This window comes from Triticum urartu, chromosome 5A (assembly GCF_056163025.1).
Source record: "Triticum urartu cultivar PI428250 chromosome 5A, HENAU_Tu73, whole genome shotgun sequence".
In the NCBI taxonomy this organism is placed as follows: Eukaryota; Viridiplantae; Streptophyta; class Magnoliopsida; order Poales; family Poaceae; genus Triticum; species Triticum urartu.
In genome coordinates this window covers 495,092,717-495,115,925 of record NC_141877.1, presented here as the reverse complement: position 1 = coordinate 495,115,925, position 23,209 = coordinate 495,092,717, and the positions used below count along the sequence as shown (strand labels likewise).

Sequence of the window (23,209 nt, the reverse complement as noted above, 5' to 3'; positions counted from 1 at the left end):
TTTTGGAGTTGTGCAGAATAGGTCTCTAATATTTGCTCCTTTTCCAGCCCAGAATTCCAGCTGCCGTTATTCTCCATCTTTGTGTAAACCTTGTAAAATAAGAGAGAATAGGCATAAGTATTGTGACATAATGTGTAATAGCAGCCCATACTGTGATAAATATCGATATAAAAGCATGATGCAAAATGGACGTATCAACCATATTCAAGAGAAAATCAAATTTGGATAAATCCAGCAAGGTCCAGAACCTTGAACGGTAGTACTCGGGCGTCAGGCCCGAAGGAGTTAACAGTTACAAAATCACTCAGCATTCCGAGGCAAATAAAGATGGGGATTAAAGTTTTTTCACTTGGCGGGAGGAGGGCTAGCTGGCTCGACGAACTCGTCCAGGTCGATTCCATCAGCAATACGAGTGGCAGCGTCGAGGAAGGTCTCCATGAAGGACTGGAAGTTATGTCTCTTGGTATTGGCAACCTTGAGGGCCACGAGCTTTTCTTCTTTGACCTCCTTGCAATGGACGTGGACCAGAGACAGAGCTACGTCAGCACCGCACCGAGCAGATGACTTCTTCCACGCCTACACTTGACCGGGGATCTCGTTGAGTCGAGTCATCAGAGACTCGAGATCATTCTGGAATGTCTCCCTCTGACAGAGCTCCACATCGATCCTTGGTACCACCACCTTTAGTCGAGCCAGATAGTTGGTGATGCTGGCGAGACGAGATTCCAGTCGCAGCACATTCATTGCAGCTTCATCCTTGATGGGGGAGTTTATGGGGTCCAGCTCAGTCTCAATCCGCCTGGTCTCTTCCTCGAAGTTTTGACAAAATTCTGCACACACAGAAAATTGATGAGTCGATGATACGTTTCCAACGTATCTATAATTTTTTATTGTTCCATGCTATTATATTATCTGTTTTGGATGTTTAATGGGATTTAATATGCTCTTTTATATTATTTTTGGGACTAACCTATTAACCGGAGGCCCAGTGCCAGTTTCTGTTTTTTTGCCTATTTTAGTGTTTCGCAGAAAAGGTATATCAAACGGAATCCAAACGGAATGAAACCTTCGCGGGGATCTTTCTTGGAACAAACGCAAACTAGGAGACTTGGAGTGGAAGTCTGGAAGTCCGCGAGGCGGCCACGAGATAGGAGGGAACGCCCAGGGAGGTAGGCGCGCCCCCCACCCTCGTGGGCCCCACGGAGCTCCACCGACGTACTTCTTTCGCCTATATATACTCTTATACCCTAAAAACATCAGGGGCAGCCACGAAACCACTTTTCCACCGCCGCAACCTTCTGTACCCGTGAGATCCCATCTTGGGGCCTTTTCCGGCGATCTACCAGAGGGGGAATCAATCACGGAGGGCTTCTACATTAACACCATAGCCTCTATGATGAAGCGTGAGTAGTTTGCCGCAGACCTTCGGGTCCATAGTTATTAGCTAGATGGCTTCTTCTCTCTCTTTGATATTCAATACAAAATTCTACTCGATGTTCTGGGAGATCTATTCGATGTAATACTCTTTTGCGGTGTGTTTGTCGAGATCCGATGAATTGTGGGTTTATGAACTTGATTATCTATGAATATTATTTGGTTCTTCTCTGAATTCTTATATGCATGATTTGATATCTTTGCAAGTCTCTTCGAATTATCGGTTTAGTTTGGGCTACTAGATTGATCTTTCTTGCAATGGAGAAGTGCTTAGCTTTGGGTTCAATCTTGCGGTGTCCTTTCCCAGTGACAGTAGGGGCAGCAAGGCATGTATTGTATTGTTGCCATCGAGGATAAAAAGATGGGGTTTATATCATATTGCTTGAGTTTATCCCTCTACATCATGTCATCTTGCTTAATGCGTTACTCTGTTCTTATGAACTTAATACTCTAGATGCATGCTGGAGCGGTCGATGTGTGGAGTAATAGTAGTAGATGCAGAATCGTTTTGATCTACTTGACATGGACGTGATGCCTATATTCATAATCAGTGCCTAGATATTCCCATAACTATGTGCTCTTCTATCAATTGCTCGACGGTAATTTGTTCACCCACTGTAATACATGCTATCATGAGAGAAGCCACTAGTAAAACCTATGGCCCCTGGGTCTCTTTCTTTTTATATTGTATCTCTTTTATTTACATCGCATCTCGTTTACTATTTTTGCAATCTTTACTTTCCAATCTATACAATAAAAATACCAAAAATATTTGTCTTACTATCTTTATCAGATCTCACTTTCGCAAGTGACCGTGAAGGGATTGACAACCCCTTTATCGTGTTGGTTGCAAGGTTCTTGATTGTTTGTGCAGGTACTAGGTGACTTGTGTGTTATCTCCTACTGGATTGATACCTTGGTTCTCAAAAACTGAGGGAAATACTTATGCTACTTTACTACATCACCCTTTCCTCTTCAAGGGAAAACCAACACATGCTCAAGAGGTAGCAGTCGACAGCTACATGAAGAGTCGATAGTGGCAAATCAGTCGGATAAAGGAAACTACCTTCAAGCATAAGGAACAGCTTCTTGGCAAGTTCTCCCAGATAAACCTCCAATTCGTCTCTCTTCCGAGCGAGATCTCCAACTTTGTCAGTCAGAACCACCTTGTCCTTCTTCAGCTGCATGACTTCTTTGTTGTCTTCAGCGACGGCAGTCTTCAGCTTGGCGTTTTCTTCTTCTAGCTTGCTGATACGTCTCCAACGTATCTACAATTTTTTATTGTTCCATGCTATATTATATTCTGTTTTGGACATTATTGGGCCTTATTATACACTATTATACTTTTTTTGGGACTAACCTATTAACCGAGGCCCAGCCCAGAATTGTTGTTTTTTGCCTATTTCAGAGTTTCGCAGAAAAAGAATATCAAACACAGTCCAAACGGAATGAAACCTTCGGGAACGTGATTTTCGGAACGAACGTGATCCATAGGACTTGGACCCTACGTCAAGACATCAACCAGGAGGCCACGAGGTAGGGGGCGCGCCTACCCCCCTGGGCGCGCCCTCCACCCTCATGGGCCCCCTGTTGCTCCACCGATGTACTCCTTCCTCCTATATATACCTACGTACCCCCAAACAACCAGATACGGAGCCAAAACCCTAATTCCACCGCCCTAACTTTCTGTATCCATGAGATCCCATCTTGGGGACTTTTCCGGTGCTCCGCTGGAGGGGGCATTGATCACGGAGGGCTTCTACATCAACACCATAGCCCCTCCGATGAAGTGTGAGTAGTTTACTTCAGACCTACGGGTCCATAGTTATTAGCTAGATGGCTTCTTCTCTCTTTTTCGATCTCAGTACAATGTTCTCCCCCTCTCTCGTGGAGATCTATTCGATGTAATCTTCTTTTGCGGTGTGTTTGTTGAGACCGATGAATTGTGGGTTTATGATCAAGTTTATCTATGAACAATATTTGAATCTTCTTTGAATTCCTTTATGTATGATTGGTTATCTTTGCAAGTCTCTTTGAATTATCAGTTTGGTTTGGCCTACTAGATTGATCTTTCTTGCAATGGGAGAAGTTCTTAGCTTTGGGTTCAATCTTGCGGTGTCCTTTCCCAGTGACAGTAGGGGCATCAAGGCACATATTGTATTGTTGCCATCGAGGATAACAAGATGGGGTTTATATCATATTGCATGAGTTTATCCCTCTACATCATGTCATCTTGCTTAAAGCGTTACTCTGTTCTTATGAACTTAATACTCTAGATGCATGCTGGATAGCGGTTGATGTGTGGAGTAATAGTAGTAGATGCAGGCAGGAGTCCGTCTACTTGTCTTGGACGTGATGCCTATATACATGATCATACCTAGATATTCTCATAACTATGCTCAATTATGTCAATTGCTCAACAGTAATATGTTCACCCACCATAAATACTTATGCTCTTGAGAGAAGCCACTAGTGAAACCTATGGTCCCTGGGTCTATTTTCCATCATATTAATCTTCCAACACTTAGTTACTTTTATTGCCTTTTATTTTACTTTGCATCTTTATCATAAAAAATTCCAAAAATATTATCTTATCATATCTATCAGATCTCACTCTCGTAAGTGACCGTGTAGGGATTAACAACCCCTTATCGCGTTGGCTGCGAGGATTTATTTGTTTGTGTAGGTGCTTGGGACTCGTGTGTGGCCTCCTACTAGATTGATACCTTGGTTCTCAAAAACTTAGGGAAATACTTACGCTACTTTGCTGCATCACCCTTTCCTCTTCAAGGGAAAACTAACGCAGTGCTCAAGAGGTAGCACTTGCCGACTGAAGCCAGCTTCTTGTCGGCAAGTTCAGCTTTCTCCCGTGCCGTCTTCTGAGTTGCGGCAAGGTCAAGGTCCTTCTGTGCCAGCGCCTGCTTCATTTTTTCTAAAGAAATGACACTCTTCAGACGAGCTTGGAGTTGTCTGTTTTTGCTACGCACATCTGTTCTAGTGGAGCCACTCGGTTCAAAAGGCCAAAAGTAAAAGTTGGCAAAACAAACAGTCGATAAGTGGTTACCTCCCATGGCAGCTACTTCATCCTTGGCCTTCTGAAGGTTTTGCTTAGCTAGTTCCAGATCAAGGCTAAGCTGAATTTGCTTCTGCTCCAGTTCAGCAAACTGAGCCCCGAATGCACAAGATTTCTGCAGTCGATAGATAAGACACGTCAGTCGATAGTGGATCAACAAAGATCGATCGCTTCTGAGCAATAAGATACAAGTTCACATCATTGGCAAAATGGTTCTAAGACTACTACCGAATCAAACATTCAACAGTAGTCTCGGGGACTACACCCAGTGGGTGCACTTAGCGTGCCCCCACTGGTTCGACTTTTCAATCAGCATGGTTCATCCAGTCGAAAAAAAGAGAGAGGCAATACTTATTCTTAGACCACCACCGACTGCCCGTAGTCGACCGCCGTCTTGGGGACTACACCCAGTGGGTGCACTTAGCGTGCCCCCACTGGTCCGGATTCCACCCGACACAAGCTATCTAGACCGAGTGGAAAAAACAGTAAAGAGACATTTTTGACAAGACCCCCGCCAAACCAACCATTCGACGGCGGCCTCGGGGACTACACCAAGTGGGTGCACTCTGCGTGCCCCCACTGGTTCAAAGATACACTCGACGCAACATAGTCGACTCAAGTAAAGAAACTCAGCAAAATTTGAAACACCTAGTGGGTGTACAGATGCAAGATGCAGTTTCATGATAGATGCACATTAAAGGTTCCAAAGGACAGCAGTTTTCGGGTAGCATATCCTAACAGAACTAGCATCAAGATAAAAGATCAGTCAGAAGTCTACTAACCCGGACGTTGGTCCGGAGGGCTGAGCTGGCATCATAAGCAGCTTGACTGGCCTCGCGCACCACCTTCATCTACTCCATCATAAGACCTGCCTGGCGTATAGCTTCCTTGGCAGCACTCATCTGGTCCTCCGGGACGTGATGGGTGAAGAAGAGTGGAGCTTGTTGAATGGTCGAGTCAGCTAGAGGATCCGAAGCATGGAGCTGCACCGACGGAGCAGGGACTTGAGCGGTCGACGCTGAAGGATAATCAGTCGACACAGGGATGGTGAAAGAAACTAACGCCCGAATTGGGTTCCAGATTGCTGAGTCACTAGCTCTGATGCTGGTGTCGACTGAGGTACCTTACTGGTAGGCATCTTCCTGCTCGAAGTTCTGCTCTTCCTTCCCATGGTCTTCTGGGGCATGTCTTCATCATCATCAGGAAGTTCAATCACATTTTGAGGCGATGCATAAGACTCGACCGTTAGAGTTCGGTCGATCGACAATTCAAGTGACAAAAAGAGAACAAGGTTGTGGAGTTGTACCTCCTTTGGAAGTGGCCCCGTCTTCTGTCTCCTCATCATCTTGATCCATGTAGATGTCCATGGAAGTCCTAGAGGTAGCAGCACTGAAAGTTTCAAGAACTCACTCAGTTAAGCAAGAGGATCAATCGGCAAAGGTGCAGAAGTTTCCAAACGACGCGAAAGCGAAGAGAGATAGCAAAATACTTAAGCGGAGGCAACGGGGACATCCACTTTGATCTTTGGTAGGGCCTTCCAAGTCTTTGTAGGCGCAACCTTGGGCCACTTCGGGGCCTTCTCCGTCGGCTCGGGAGTGGATGTCCGAGTGCGCTTCAACACCTGCGCGCTTGGTGTGACCACTTTACCGCGTCCACTTGTTGGGTCATGCGTCTTCTTGGAACATCTTTCAAAATGAGGCGGTGAGTCGACTTCCTCACCACTGCTCGAGTCGCCATCGTCATCATCACTTTCATCTTCAGATTTCCAGTCAGCACTCTTGCCTCCGCTCTCGTCTCCCTCCTAGGCTTGTTCTCCATTCAGCATCGAGTACATCTCAGTATAAACCTGCAAGGGAAGAAGTTGGACAGACACCAATCAGATTCAAGAACAGTTGCAAATCAGAATAAAGATGCACTCGGTTACAGAAGTCAGACCTGATGAGGACATCAATACCATTGTTACACCCACAGCCCCTACTGCTATACATACTGGACCAATTACTAGAGCTCGCGCACGCCAATTAAATTATCATGTACTTTCGTTTCTTGGTAATGATTCTAATGTTCATGAGAATATGATGCTGCCTAAATTGGATACATTTGTTTTGCTTACAAATGAAGGGCCTGGCATGGATAAGAGGGATGAACACTGGAGCAAGACCAAGCATGGAGAGGATGGCATGCACAAGGGGATCAAGAACGGAGTTACAAGTGATGATTTTAGGACTTTGAAGCCACCATAAGGAGTGCATGAAGCCTTGGACGAAATATACAAGATGCCACTTCATAAATTTCGTCCAGAGGCTATTCTAGGTGCTGCATCACCTTATTATTGGGCCAGGCCCTTGTGTTTTTCAAATACTTAAGTATAGGTTGTTTTTAGAGTCCGTATGTGTGGGGAAACAAGAGTTAGGGTTGGTTTCGGACCCCTCCTCCAAGGGCCACGAAATCCCCCCCCCCTCTTCCTCCATATATACAGCCCTTAGGGTGTCGTTTAGACTTTGGGCTTTGTTTAGATTAAAGTTTGCCATAGCTGCAACTTCGCGTACTTCGTTTGTGTTCAATGACCAGACAAAGGCGTCACAGAACCCCACCTTGATCAATAAAGATTTCCTCTTATATTCGCAATATCCAGATTGCAATCTCAGTTTCTTGCTTGTTCTTCGTTTGCCTACAGGAAACAGACCTTCGTGGTCAGGTTGATTGTGCTCTAGCGTGGTCAATAACCTCTCGGAGTTGGTTTAGCGAATGCTAAGACGCGACGTCCTCGCATGTTCATAGTCGGATCGTCAAAGTCGACTTCCTCCAAAACGATAGCCACCATCTCATCGAAAGACGGGACACCTTTGCCTCTATCAAGTGGTATCAAGACCTTTTCAGGCTCATTCTCGGCACTGAATGGAACGATTCTCCTGGACCCTCTGGAGTTGTCCTTATTGCCAGTGATGCTCCGCAACCACTGCTCGACCGTCTCCTCAGAAACTTCCTCTGGGTTGACCCGGGCGGTGTCGTTGGAGCCCGAATACAACCACATCGGATGATCACGGGCCTGAAGGGGCTAGATGCGCCTACTGAGAAATACCTCCAGCAAGTCCATGCCAGTCACACCATCACGAACCACCTGGACCACTCGGTCGACTAACGTGGACACCTCTCCTTTCTCTGTTGGGGTCACAATAAGCGAAGAAGGTTGCTGGACTCAGTCCATTGAGAAAGGAGGAAGGCTAGTCGACTGACCCGGAGTTGGGACATCTCGGCAGTAGAACCAGGTCGACTGCCACCCCCTAACTGAGTCGGGAAGAGTCATGGCTGGAAAAGTACTCCTACCCCTCATCTGAATGCCTAGACGCCCAACACATTTGGATCACACGTGTATTTTTGTCACTTGGATTTGCCTTCTTCATGGTCTGAGAGTGGCAAGTGAAAATATGCTTGAACAAGCCCCAGTGCGGTTGATAACCCAAGAAGTTTTCGCACAGGGAGACATACGCGGCGAGGAGTGTGATTGTGCTAGGAGAGAAGTGGTAAAGTTGGGCACCAAAGAAGTTCAGAAAACCCCGGAAGAAAGGATGGGGAGGCAGAGTGAAACCCCGGTCAACGTGGGTGGCAAGCAGAACACACTCACCCTCTTGCGGTTGGGGTTCGGTCTCGTTCCCCGGTAGCCTCCATGACCCGTGGGCGATCAAGCCTCCGCTGGCCAGATCCTCCAGATCCTCCTTCTGGATCGTAGACCGAATCCAGTCCCCCTGGATCCAGCTAGGCGGCAGACCGAACGTCGACGAAGACCCCCCCCCCCCCAACTCGTCTTCTTGCCTTTTGCCGCCGTCGTCGCCTTCTTTGCGCGCTCCAGGGCCGCCGTCTTGTCCTTTCCCATTGCGATGAACTGTGCATGGGTAGGGCAGCGGCGTCGAGAGTGGAGGCGGACGCGGTGGAGAAGCAGAGGAGGAAGAAGGCGAATGGAGCGCACTGTGCAGCACATCGGCTTCGACGCCTTTTATGAGGATTTTTCTGAGTGGCTCACTCGTGGGGCCAAGAGATCCTGTCAAATTCCGCAACAGTCACGCGCCGAATACGTGGTGAAAAAGGTGGCGCAAGAATCGAGGCGCCTCTGTCTATCCACTCCATTTGCTGTTGCACGCCCTGTCCCGCGCGCTTCCCCGAAATTTCGAATCCCGTGAGATCCGGGAACCGCAGAGCAATCAACCGCACCAGAGATTTTGCACCGTATCAACACTCGAAGATTGTCAGTTAAAGTTCACTCGACGGCTTCTGAATCGATCAAGGCGACTGAAACAAGACCGAAGCTTCAGCATGATTCGCAAGTCCAGATGTAATACCCCCAAAAGTGGAGGATTGGGTCAAAGTCAGCTTCAGCTCCTTCTTCACTCGGACCTTAATCCATTCGGGGGCTAATGACGATGATATGTACCTAGGGGAGGGTCATAGGTCTGACCTAAACACCCTACCCAAGGACACTGCCCTAGAGTCAAAGGCATTCAAAGCACAAGAAGAGAAACTGACTAAGTTATCGAAGAGTGCCATCCACTCGACCTTCAACCTCACTCAGATATCCCAATTCCATTCGACCAAGAGAATGAGTCACTCGACGATACAAGAAATCACTCGGAGTAAAGAAGGCCTAACGTCACTCAGGATAGCAACGGTCAGACAATCACTCTGTAGGCTTAAAGATCATTTGTAGTCCTTTATTGCTGGCGTTATCAGTAATGCCCTATCTTAATGTACATTGAACCCCTTGTAACATGGGATGGTTGGGGTCCTGGCGCACTCTATATAATCCACCCCCTCCACTGGCACAAGGGTTCGCACCCCCTATAACACACAAACACCCATATTCCAGTCGACAGCCTCAAGGCACCGAGACGTTGGGCTTTTACCTCCTCCGAGAGGGGCCTGAACTCGTAAACTTGTGTGTACAACCTCGTCGTAGTTAGGATCTTGCCTCCTCATATGTACCCCCTACTCTACTGTCAGACTTAGTACCATGACACTACCCAGAACTGCTTATTTTTCATATATTGGTAACTGGTCCTCCCAAGTTTTTACTCTTTGTGTTTCCAACTTTTCATTGAAGGTGTCACCACTGAGTACAACAATGACTACATGTATGATTCGCTACAGTAAATTCAGAAAATACGGGACGATATTGTACGTTATGTGTCTTTTATTATATTTCAGGGAAAAATGATGTTTGTTTCCCATAATTTTTCTTCTAGTGAGAATCTGATGTGAACATCCTATTATTTGTCAGCTTCACAAGGAACGCATACTTCAGGAATAAATTGCTCAATGTGATATGGACATTCAGACAATCTTAAGTGGTATTCTGATGTCTACTACACAACCTTCTTCTTGTAGACGTTGTTGGGCCTCCAAGTGCAGAGGTTTATAGGACAGTAGCAAATTTCCCTCAAGTGGATGACCTAAGGTTTATGAATCCGTAGGAGGCATAGGATGAAGATGGTCTCTCTCAAGCAACCCTGCAACCAAATAACAAGGAGTCTCTTGTGTCCCCAACACACCCAATACAATGGTAAATTGTATAGGTGCACTAGTTCGGCGAAGAGATGGTGATACAAGTGGTATATGGATGGTAGATAATGGTTTTTGTAATCTGAAAATATGAAAACAGCAAGGTAACTAATGATAAAAGTGAGCACAAACGGTATTGCAATGCGTTGAAACAAGGCCTAGGGTTCATACTTTCACTAGTGCAAGTTCTCTCAACAATAATAACATAATTGGATCACATAACTATCCCTCAACATGCAACAAAGAGTCACTCGAAAGTCACTAATAGCGGAGAACAAACGAAGAGATTATGGTAGGGTATGAAACCACCTCAAAGTTATCCTTTCTGATCGATCTATCCAAGAGTCTGTAGTAAAATAACATGAAGCTATTCTTTCCGTTCAATCTATCCTAGAGTTCGTACTAGAATAACACCTTAAGACACAAATCAACCAAAACCCTAATGTCACCTAGATACTCCAATGTCACCTCAAGTATCCGTGGGTATGATTATACGATATGCATCACACAATCTCAGATTCATCTATTCAAACCAACACAAAGTACTTCAAAGAGTGCCCCAAAGTTTCTACCGGAGAGTCAACACGAAAACGTGTGCCAACCCCTATGCATAGGTTCATGGGAGGAACCCGCAAGTTGATCACCAAAACATACATCAAGTGGATCAATAGAATAACCCATTGTCACCATGGTTATCCCGCGCAAGACATACATCAAGTGTTCTCAAATCCTTAAAGTCTCAATCCGATAAGATAACTTCAAAGGGAAAACTCAATCCATTACAAGAGAGTAGAGGGGGAGAAACATCATAAGATCCAACTATAATAGCAAAGCTCGCGATGCATCAAGATTGTACCACCTCAAGAACACGAGAGAGAGAGAGAGAGAGAGATCAAACACATAGCTACTGGTACATACCCTCAGCCCCGAGGGAGAACTACTCCCTCCTCGTCATGGAGAGCGTCGGGATGATGAAGATGGCCACCGGAGAGGGATTTCCCCCTCCGGCAGGGTGCCGGAACGGGTCTAGATTGGTTTTCGGTGGCTATGGAGGCTTCTGGCGGTGGAACTCCCTATCTATTCTGCTCCCCGATGGTTTTAGGGTATATTGGTATATATAGGAGGAATAGGTATGTTGGGGGAGCAACGAGGGGCCCACGAGGGTGGAGGGCGCGCCCCCCTGCCTCGTGCCTTCCTCGTTGCTTCCCTTACGTACACCCCAAGTCTTCTGGATTGCTTCCGTTCCAAAAATAAGTTCCGTGAAGTTTCAGGTCAATTGGACTTCATTTGATTTTCCTTTTCTGTGATCCTCTAAAACAAGAAAAAACAGAAACTGGCACTGGGCTCTGGATTAATAGGTTAGTCCCAAAAATAATATAAAAGTGCATAATAAAGCCCATAAACATCCAAAAAAAGATAATATAATAGCATGGAACAATCAAAAATTATAGATGCGTTGGAGACGTATCAGCATCCCCAAGCTTAATTCCTACTCGTCCTCGAGTAGGTAAATGATAAAAACGGAATTTTTGATGTGGAATGCTACCTAACATATTTCTCTAAGTAATTCTCTTCATTTTGGCATGAATGTTCAGATCCATAAGATTCAAGACAAAAGTTTAATATCGACATAAAAACAATAATACTTCAAGCATACTAACTAAGCCATCATGTCTTCTCAAAATAACATGGCCAAAGAAAGCTATCCCTACAAAATCATATAGTCTGGCTATGCTCTATCTTCACCACACAAAATATTTAAATCATGCACAACCCCGATGACAAGCCAAGCAATTGTTTCATACTTTTGATGTTCTCAAACTTTTTCAATCTTCACGCAATACATGAGCGTGAGCCATGGACATAGCACTATAGGTGGAATAGAATGGTGGTTGTGGAGAAGACAAAAAGGGAGAAGATAGTCTCACATCAACTAGGCGTATCAATGGGCTATGGAGATGCCCATCAATAGATATCAATGTGAGTGAGTAGGGATTGCCATGCAACGGATGCACTAGAGCTATAAATGTATGAAAGCTCAACAAAAGAAACTAGTGGGTGTGCATCCAACTCGCTTGCTCACGAAGACCTAGGGCATTTTGAGGAAGCCCATCATTGGAATACACAAGCCAAGTTCTATAATGAAAGATTCCCACTAGTATATGAAAGTGACAACATAGGAGACTCTCTATCATGAAGATTATGGTGCTACTTTGAAGCACAACTCTGGTAAAAGGATATTAGCATTGTCCCTTCTCTCTTTTTCTCTCATTTTTTATTTTTTTTATTTGGGCCTTCTTTTTTTTATGGACACTTTTTTTATTTGGGCTTCTTTGGCATCTTTTTTTTGTTCGGAGTCTCGTCCCGACTTGTGGGGGAATCATAGTCTCCATCATCCTTTCCTCACTGAGACAATGCTCTAATAATGATGATCATCACACTTCTATTTTCTTATAACTCAAGAATTACAACTCGATACTTAGGACAAGATATGACTCTATATGAATGCCTCCGGCGGTGTACCGGGATGTGCAATCACTCATGAGTGACATGTATTTAAGAATTATGAATGGTGGCTTTGCCACAAATACGATGTCAACTACGTGATCATGCAAAGCAGTATGACAATGATGGAGCGTGTCATAATAAGCAGAACGGTGGAAAGTTGCATGGCAATATATCTTGGAATGGCTATGGAAACGCCATAATAGGTAGGTATGGTGGCTGTTTTGAGGAAGATATATGGTACCGGCGAAAGTTGCGCGGTACTAGAGAGGCTAGCAATGGTGGAAGGGTGAGAGTGCGTATAATCCATGGACTCAACATTAGTCATAAAGAACTCACATACTTATTGCAAAAATCTATTAGTTATCGAAACAAAGTACTATGCGCTGCTCCTAGGGGATAGATTGGTAGGAAAAGACCATCGCTCGTCCCCGACCGCCACTCATAAGGAAGACAATCTATAAATAAATCATGCTCCGACTTCATCACATAATGGTTCACCATATGTGCATGCTACGGGAATCACAAACTTTAACACAAGTATCTCTCAAATTCACAACTAATCACTAGCATGACTCAAATATTACCATCCTCATATCTCAAAACAATTATCAAGTATCAAACTTCTCATAGTATTCAATGCACTTTATATGAAAGTTTTTATTATATCCCTCTTGGATGCCCATCATATTAGGACTAAATTCATAACCAAAGCCAATTACCATGATGTTTAGGACTCTCAAAATAATTTAAGTGAAGTATGAGAGTTCATCTATTTCTTCAAAATAAAACCACCGTCGTGCTCTAAAAAGATATAAGTGAAGCACTAGAGCGAAAGACAAACTACTCCAAAAGATATAAGTGAAGATCAATGAGTAGTTGAATAATTATTTAACTATGTGAAGACTCTCTAACATTTAAGAATTTCAGATCTTGGTATTTTATTCAAACAGCAAGCAAAACAAATGAAAATAAAATGACGCTCCAAGCAAAACACATATCATGTGGCGAATAAAAATATAGCTCCAAGTAAAGTTATCGATGAACGAAGACGAAAGAGGGATGCCTTCCGGGGCATCCCCAAGCTTAGGCTTTTGGTTGTCCTTGAATTTTACCTTGGGGTGCCTTGGGCATCCCCAATCTTAGGCTCTTGTCACTCCTTATTCCTTAGTCCATCGAATCTTTATCCAAAACTTGAAAACTTCACAACACAAAACTTAACAGAAGACTCGTAAGCTCTGTTAGCGAAAGAAAAGAAAACACCACTTCAAGGTACTGTAATGAACTCATTCTTTATTTATATTGGTGTTAAACCTACTGTATTCCAACTTCTCTATGGTTTATAAACTCTTTTACTAACCACAGATTCATTAAAATAAGCAAACAACACACAAAAAACAGAATATGTCAAAAACAGAACAGTCTGTAGTAATCTCTAACTAACGCAAACTTCTTGAACCCCAAAAATTCTAAAATAAATTTCTGGACGTGAGGAATCTATCTATTAATCATCTGAAAAAAGAATTAACTAAATATCACTTTCCAAATAAAAATGACAGCAATTCTCGTGAGCGCTAAAGTTTCTGTTTTTTTTACAGCATGATCGCAAAGACTTTCCCCAAGTCTTCCCAAAGGTTCTACTTGGCACAAACACTAATTAAAACATAAAAACTCAATCATAACAGAGGCTAGATAAATTATTTATTACTAAACAGGAGCAAAAAGCAAAGAACAAAAATAAAGTTGGGTTGCCTCCCAACAAGCGCTATCGTTTAACGCCCCTAACTAGACATGATGATTTCAATGATGCTCACATAAAAGATAAGAATTGAAACATAAAAAGAGCATCATGAAGAATATAACTAGTAAATTTAATCCTAACCCACTTCTTATGCATAGGGATTTTGTGAGCAAACAACTTATGGGAACGAGAATCAACTTGCATAGGAAAGCAAAACAAGCATAACTTCAAGATTTTAAGCACATAGAGAGGAAACTTGATATTATTGCAATTCCTACAAGCATATATTCCTCCCTCATAATAATTTTCAGTAGCATCATGAAAGAATTCAACAATATAACCATCACATAAAGCATTATTTTCATGATTTACAAGCATAGAAAATTTACTACTCTCCACATAAGCAAAATTCTTCTCACCTATAGTAGTGGGAGAAAACTCAACGAAATAACTATCATGTGAGGCATAATCCAATTGAAAACTAAAATCATGATGACAAGTTTCATGGTTATCATTATTCTTTATAGCATACGTGTCATCACAATAATCATCATAGATAGCAACTTTGTTCTCATAATCAATTGGAACCTCTTCCGAAATAGTGGAATCATTACTAAATAAAGTCATGACCCCTCCAAATCCACTTTCATCAATATAATCATCATAAATAGGAGGCATGCTTTCATCATAATAAATTTTCTCATCAAAACATGGGGGACAAAAAGTATCATCTTCATCAAACATAGCTTCCCCAAGCTTGTGGCTTTGCATATCATTAGCATCATGGATATTCAAGGAATTCATACTAACAACATTGCAATCATGATCATCATTCAAATATTTAGTGACAAACATTCTAATGCATTCTTCTTCTAGCACTTTGGCACAATTTTCCTTTCCATCATACTCACGAAAGATATTTAAAAAATGAAGCATATGAGGCAAACTCAATTCCATTTTTTTGTAGTTTTATTTTATAAACTAAACTAGTGCTAAAACAAGAAACAAAAAGATTCGATTGCAAGATCTAAATATATACCTTCAAGCACTAACCTCCCCGGCAACAGCGCCAGAACAGAGCTTGATGTCTACTACACAACCTTCTTCTTGTAGATGTTGTTGGGCCTCCAAGTGCGGAGGTTTGTAGGACAGTAACAAATTTCCCTCAAGTGGATGACCTAAGGTTTATCAATCCATAGGAGGCGTAGGATGAAGATGGTCTCTCTCAAGCAACCCTGCAACCAAATAACAAAGAGTCTCTTGTGTCCCCAACACACCCAATACAATGGTAAATTGTATAGGTGCACTAGTTCGGCGAAGAGATGGTGATACAAGTGGTATATGGATGGTAGATAATGGTTTTTGTAATCTGAAAATATGAAAACAGCAAGGTAACTAATGATAAAAGTGAGCACAAACGGTATTGCAATGCGTTGAAACAAGGCCTAGGGTTCATACTTTCACTGGTGCAAGTTCTCTCAACAATAATAACATAATTGGATCACATAACTATCCCTCAACATGCAACAAACAGTCACTCCAAAGTCACTAACATCGTAGAACAAATGAAGAGATTATGGTAGGGTACGAAACCACCTCAAAGTTATCCTTTCTGATCGATCTATTCAAGAGTTCGTAGTAAAATAACATGAAGCTATTCTTTCCGTTCAATCTATCCTAGAGTTCGTGCTAGAATAATACCTTAAGACACAAATCAACCAAAACCCTAATGTCACCTAGATACTCCAATGTCACCTCAAGTATCCATGGGTATGATTATACGATATGCATCACACAATCTCATATTCATCTATTCAAACCAACACAAAGTACTTCAAAGAGTGCCCCAAATTTTCTACCAGAGAGTCAAGACGAAAACGTGTGCCAACCCCTATGCATAGGTTCATGGGCGGAACCCGCAAGTTGATCACCAAAACATACATCAAGTGGATCAATAGAATAACCCATTGTCACCACGGTTATCCCGCGCAAGACATACATCAAGTGTTCTCAAATCCTTAAAGACTCAATCCGACAAGAGAGTAGAGGGGGAGAAACATCATAAGATCCAACTATAATAGCAAAGCTCGCGATGCATCAAGATCATACCACCTAAGGAACACGAGAGAGAGAGAGAGAGAGAGAGATCAAACACATAGCTACTGGTACATACCCTCAGCCCCGAGGGAGAACTACTCCCTCCTCGTCATGGAGAGCGCCGGGATGATGAAGATGGCCACCGGAGAGGGATTTCCCCCTCCAGCAGGGTGCCGAAACGGGTCTAGATTGGTTTTCGGTGGCTACGGAGGCTTCTGGCGGCGGAACTCCCGATCTATTCTGCTCCCCGAAGGTTTTAGGGTATATTGGTATATATAGGAGGAAGAGGTACGTCGGGGGAGCCACGAGGGGCCCATGAGGGTGGAGGGCGCGCCTAGGGGGGTGAGCGCGCCCCCTGCCTCGTGCCTTCCTCGTTGCTTCCCTTACGTACACCCCAAGTCTTCTGGATTGCTTCCGTTCCAAAAATAAGTTCCGTGAAGTTTCAGGTCAATTGGACTCCGTTTGATTTTTCTTTTCTGTGATACTCTAAAACAAGAAAAAAAACAGAAACTGGCACTGGGCTCTGGGTTAATAGGTTAGTCCCAAAAATAATATAAAAGTGCATAATAAAGCCCATAAACATCCAAAACAGATAATATAATAGCATGGAACAATCAAAAATTATAGATACGTTGGAAACGTATCATATTCTACTCTTTTCACATCTAAGTATGGTTACATTTATAATCATGGTGCAAAAGGGTTACAGTTTTGTGGCCAACATTATGGGCATGTGTTTCTAGGAGCCATACATTTCCAAAAGTTTTGTATTAAATTGGGGTGTATCATACTTGTGCCAATTTTTGACGGGAAGTTCTTTCTATATTGGTTTCGCATTTCTTGTAGTCATCATGTTGTAAACCTTATTATGCAGAAGGGATGATGACACCAAAGGTGGTCTCAATAGTAGATAAGTATGTGAAAACTGGCTCAATTTTTATGGAAGTTGCCAATTCATCTTGCTCTGGAGATGGCGACCAATTCATTACTAAGAGGAAGAAATTGAGGGAGGCACTCCTCCGACACTGCGAGGTAAGAAACCTAAAGTTGAACTAATGTATCATAATTTTAAAATGCCACATGTACATGTGACACTTGTCAATGCAGGAGCTTGATGTGATCTGCTGTGAGGCCAATTGGATATTCCCAAGATACACAGTAGTACCTTCAGTATGAGATGGTATGTATAAACTCTTCGATCTTCTAGATACACAAGCATTAGGTTCTTGGGCCATGTAGGCATAACAATTAGGAATATCATATGAATGGGTCTTGCACTTCTGATTATCGTTCCTCGTTCACTTATACATATAGTATGCTACGCTAACCATGCTTAGAACAAAAGAGTTTTCAAGGTGTCAGATAAGTAGGCAAGTTTGCTCTTTTGATGTCATAATATAGCAATCCACATAGGCCACTTGTTTGTTCACCACATGTTATGCTCTGTTGAAGTGTTAGGTTTTCTTAACATTTAATGGGTATGGAAAACATTTGTGCACCCATGTAGGCTTTATCTCATATCAGATTAACTATGTCCCCAATTAGCAATAACCATAACTGATGTTTGATTGACCATCATATTCCCTCTCTGGTGCACTTCTTCACCGGTCCTTTTCCTATCTTTTCAGATATGTTCCACACTAGTGTGCGTCTGAGTTGCCCTTATTTTGAGATGACCATCAGTGGCGGTCCTTGTTCGAACCCACGCGAGGCGAGGTGCTCTGCAGCTGCCAATATGATATTGGAGCTTCACAAGGCCGAAGAGGAAGAACAGTAGGGTTCCTGATGCAGAATCACATTGTTAAAACTCCTAAATCCGGCAACCGCGGGTGGCTGGAACCTATTGGTCAGTCAGTACAGCTTTGAACCAGACTTCATGGAAAAATAATCGTGTTGGTACCTTTTCTAGCTATTTTACCTTCTGGAGTTTGACTCCTCATGTTGTTATCAGTATTATGGTTGTTTGTTAAGGTTGTGATAAACCCTAGATTGTTATTTGCAAATTCTAGCCTTTAGTACCAAACAAGTTGGGGTAGGCTAGAGGCGAAACCCATAAGATCTCACAACCAACTCATGGCTCTGGCACATGGATAGCAAGCTTCCACGCACCCCTGTCCATAGCTAGCTCTTTGGTGATACTCCAATCCTTCAGGTCTCTTTTAACGGACTCCTCCCATGTCAAATTCGGTCTACCCCGCCCTCTCTTGACATTCTCTGCATGCTTTAGCCGTACGCTATGCACTGGAGCTTCTGGAGACCTGCGATGAATATGCCCAAACCATCTCAGACGATGTTGGACAAGCTTCTCTTCGATTGGTGCTACCCCAACTCTATCTCGTATATCATAATTCCGGAATCGATCCTTCCTCGTGTGGCCACACATCCATCTCAACATACGCATCTCCGCCACACCTAACTGTTGAACATGTCGCCTTTAGTCGGCCAACACTCTGCACCATACAACATTGCGGGTAAAACCGTCATCCTGTAGAACTTGCCTTTTAGCTTTTGCGGCACTCTCTTGTCACAGAGAATGCCATAAGCTTGGTGCCACTTCATCCATCCAGCTTTGATTCGATGGTTCACATCTTCATCAGTACTGTTGGAGTAAATGGCCACGATAGACTCATCGGCCCCCTATGGTATTTCAAGACATCGGGGCTAGCTGCGCCCCTCACACCTCCTGTACGAACGACCGGCTTCTTGGGCCGGCTGGTCTAGGGGGCTGGCTACTAGAAGACGGCAAGACATCAGAAGGCGGCCACGAGGGGGCCGACTCCTGGCAGGAGGCCCCTCGTGCCCTCAAAGTTTGCACCCACATAACCACGCTGGGACGGGGCGTGGCTACAGTGTGACCTGCCACCCCTGAATCCAGGGCTAAGCGCGACTACTGTACGGGCGTACCAAACGGACGCCCCTCACCGGGTGAGGTACTGTAGCCACGCTGCCCGTGACATCACCTATGACATAGGGAGCTCCACTCCCATGATGGGTGGTTGGTACAGTCTCCAGACGGCGGGTCCTACCTGTCCATGAGCCACCAGAAGGCGGTAAACCCCTGGAAGGCGGAGGCGAGGGCTGGCCAGCTCCTAGCAGGCGACACACCCTCCCCTCAAAGTTTGTGCTCCATTAACCAGATGAGACGGGGTATGGCTATAGTGAGCGCCCGCCATGCGGTGGGACTGTAGCCATGCTCCCCCCCCCCGAAAAAGCCTCCATCATCAGTAGCAAGGCCATAGTGAAAAGCGACCAGCAAGACCCGCAAGCGGCGGGCTCGGCCTGTCGTCCGAGTACACAATAGCCGGCGGGCCCCAGCAGCGGTGGAGAAGCCGATGCCTAGAGACACTGACGGCCGGGTCCCACACCCGGCCGGATTACCATTGTACCCCTGGGGGTAGGCCTATATAAACCCCCCAGGCTTCCCCATGTAAGGGGTTCATAACCCTAGAGCTCATACACACACATAGAGAGAGAGGAGTAGAGCTAGCCTTGCTCTTCTTCCTCCTCTAGCCGAACAGCTCAAGGGTCAAACTTGTAGCTACTCTATTGATTATAGTCATCATGCGGAGACCCTGCAGAGCAAGACTAGGGGTGTTATCTCCATGGAGAGCCCCGAACCTGGGTAAGATTCGCAGGGGTATGTGGTCTCTCTCACTCCCGCTTCTAGAGCCCGGCGACGTACTCTTATCCCTCTCCATGATTAGCCACCCCCTGGCATATGTCGCTACACATCCCCGACAAATACCCTCATCCTCCTGCAGCATTGACCCTAAATATCGAAAGGTGTCCTTCTGAGGTACCACCTGGCCATCAAGGCTAACCTCCTCCTCACACCTAGTAGTATTGAAACCGCACATCATGTACTCGGTTTTAGTTCTACTAAGCCTAAACCCTTTTGATTCCAAGGTTTTTCTCCATAGCTCTAACTTCCTATTTACCGTCGTCCGACTATCGTCAACTAGCACCACATCATCCGCAAAGAGCATACACCATGGGATGTCTCCTTGTATATCCCTTTTGACCTCATTCATCGCCAATGCAAAAAAGATAAGGGCTCAAAGCTGACCCCTGATGCAATCCTATCTTAATCAGGAAGTCATCAGTGTTGACATCACTTGTTCGAACACTTGTCACAACATTATCGTACATGTCCTTGATGAGGGTAGTTTACTTTGCTGGGACTTTGTGTTTCTCCAAGGCCCACCACATGACATTCTGCGGTATCTTATCATAGGCCTTCTCCAAGTCAATGAACACCATATGCAAGTCCTTCTTTTTCTCCCTATATCTCTCCATAAGTTGTCGTACCAAGAAAATGGCTTCCATGGTCGACCTTCCAGGAATGAAACCAAACTGATTTTTGGTCACGCTTGTCATTCTTCTTAAGCGTTGCTCAATGACTCTCTCCCATAGCTTCATTGTATGGCTCATCAGCTTAATTCCACGGTAATTAGTACAACTCTGAACATCCCCCTTGTTCTTGAAGATTGGTACTAATATACTCCGTCTCCATTCTTCTGGCATCGTGTTTGCCCAAAAATGAGGTTGAAAAGCTTGGTTAGCCATACTATCGCTATGTCCCCGAGCCCTTTCCACACCTCAATGGGGATACAATCAGGGCCCATCGCCTTGCCTCCTTTCATCCTTTTTAAAGCCTCCTTGACCTCAGACTCCTGGATTCTCCGCACAAAACGCATGCTGGTCTCATCAAAGGAGTCATCCGGTTCAATGGTAGAACTCTCATTCTCCCCATTGAATAGCTTGTCGAAGTACTCCCGCCATCTATGTTTAATCTCCTCGTCCTTCACCAAGAGTTGGCCTGCTCCGTCCTTGATGCATTTTACTTGGCCAATATCCCTCTTCTTCCTCTCTCGGATCTTGGCCATCTTATAGATGTCCATTTCGCCTTCCTTCGTGCCTAACCGTTGGTAGAGGTCCTCATATGCCTGACCCCTTGCTTCACTAACAGCTCGCTTTGCGGCCTTCTTTGCCATCTTGTACTTCTCTATGTTATCTGCACTCCTACCCAGGTATAGGAGTCTAAAGCAATCTTTCTTCTATTTAATAGCCTTCTGGACATCATCGTTCCACCACCAGGTGTCCTTATCTTCTCTTCTCCTTCCCCTGGACACTCCAAACTCCTCCGAGGCCACCTTACGAATGCAAGTCGCCATCTTCATCCACACATTGTCCGCATCCCCTCCTTCCTCCCAAGGGCCCTCCTTAATGACCCTCTCCTTGAACACATGAGCTACCTCCCCCTTGAGCTTCCAACACTTCTTCTAGAGACGTTGGCACGCTTATCCCGTTGGACACGAATCTGAAAGCGGAAGTCAGCAACCACCACTTATGTTGGGGTACAACACTCTCTCCAGGTATCACCTTACAGTCTAGGCATGCACGCCTATCTTCTCTTCTCGAGAGGATGAAATCAATCTGGCTAGAGTGTTGGCCACTACTAAAAGTCACCAGATGTGATTCTCTCTTTCTAAAGAGGGCGTTAGCTAAAATCATGTCGTAGGCTAGGAGCAAAGCTTAAGACATCTTCTCCTTCTTGATTCCTGATGCCATAGCCAAAGCCCCCACGCGCCCCTTCAAAACCCGTGTTAGATGTACCCACATGGCCATTGAGGTCTCCTCCTATGAAGAGCTTCGCACCAATCAGTACACTCCTAATCATGTCTTCCAGGCCTTCCTAGAAGTCCCTCTTGGTGTTCTCATTGTGGCCTACTTGCAGGGCATACACGCTGATAACATTAAGAACCAAGTCCTCAACTATCAGCTTGACCAGGATAATTCGGTCCCCACGTCTCTTGACGTCTACCACTCCATACTTGAGGCTCTTGTTGACCAAGATGCCTACGCTATTTCTATTTGCAGTTGTCCCCGTGTACCACAGCTTGAAGCCGGTATCCTCCACCTCCTTCATCTTTTGTCCTCTCCATTTGGTTTCTTGGACGCAAAAGGATATCAACACCTCTCCTCATCGCTGCATCAACTAGCTCCCAAAGCTTCCCTGTTAGTGACCCTACGTTTCAGCTACCTAAGCGAATCCTCCTAGGCTCGGCTAGCTTCCTTACCCTTTGCACTCGTCGAGTCAAATGCGAAGACCCTTGCTCATTTTCCACTACATCCGGGCGCCGATGTAGCGCGCCACTAAGGATGAGATGCCCCGATCCTCGCTCACTTGCCACCGTATCCGGATCAAGATACGGCACGCCACCTGGGGGTGACGGCATAGCCCTTGTCCATTTGCCACCACACCCGGGTTCCGATGTGGTGCGTCGCTGAGAGGGTTACGCCCCAACGAAAATCTTTTGGGTTTCAACTCCATAAGTGGCTAAGTTTTTACGTTGGCTCGCCAAGCCTATCACAACCCTCCTCCTATACCTGGGCTTGGGACCAGCTATGTTGAGACAACATAGGCGGAGTTATTCTTATTATGTGAATGAACACAAATTTTTGTTACGTGAGTCAACACAATTTTTCTTTCTTGTTGGATGATGATCTTCGTGGTGTATTTAGCTGTTGCTGCCATTATTTGGCCGCGGTCGGGCATTAGGTTTTGTTGCCAGTAGCATACCAAGAGAACAGCTGAGGTGCTTCTATGTTAAATAGGCATATGTGAGTAGATAGTAGTGTAGCTCATTAAGCTGGGATAGCTGATGATCTCTCAGACTACTCTCAAAACATGTCATTTCATCCGGCTTCTTCCTTTTCAGTACTACTAGTAAGTGTGCACGTTGCACGTCTATTTGGACTAATAAGTGTGCAAGTGCGTCACGCGTCTATTTGGATTAACATAT

At 44.6% G+C, this 23,209-nt stretch overlaps 1 pseudogene; it reads right to left on the bottom strand.

The window, feature by feature from the left end:
• Window positions 1-345: 345 nt before the first annotated feature.
• On the bottom strand, window positions 346-22,737 carry LOC147972231 (uncharacterized; annotated as a pseudogene).
• Between the last annotated feature and the right edge of the window lie 472 nt (window positions 22,738-23,209).